This window comes from Tarenaya hassleriana, unplaced genomic scaffold (assembly GCF_000463585.1).
Source record: "Tarenaya hassleriana unplaced genomic scaffold, ASM46358v1 Cleome13, whole genome shotgun sequence".
NCBI classification, from domain to species: domain Eukaryota; kingdom Viridiplantae; phylum Streptophyta; class Magnoliopsida; order Brassicales; family Cleomaceae; genus Tarenaya; species Tarenaya hassleriana.
The window spans coordinates 1,865,226-1,865,437 of record NW_010963495.1 but is presented as its reverse complement, the minus strand read 5'-3'; positions in this window follow the sequence as shown (position 1 = coordinate 1,865,437).

Genomic DNA, 212 nt, shown 5'->3' with positions numbered 1-212 from the left:
TAATTGAAAATGTTTTAATGTTTTTGGAATTTTCGCTTCCGCCATTTATTAGTTTATTATTTTACCTTACATCGTCCATGTGGCACAGCCCGTATACTGTACACGGGTTACGGGTGTCACAACTTTTGGTATCAGAGCCACGTTCTTTCCTTGGGAAGGAATCGTGCTCATTACCCCACGATTTTCTACAAAAAAAAAAAAATGGGTTTTCA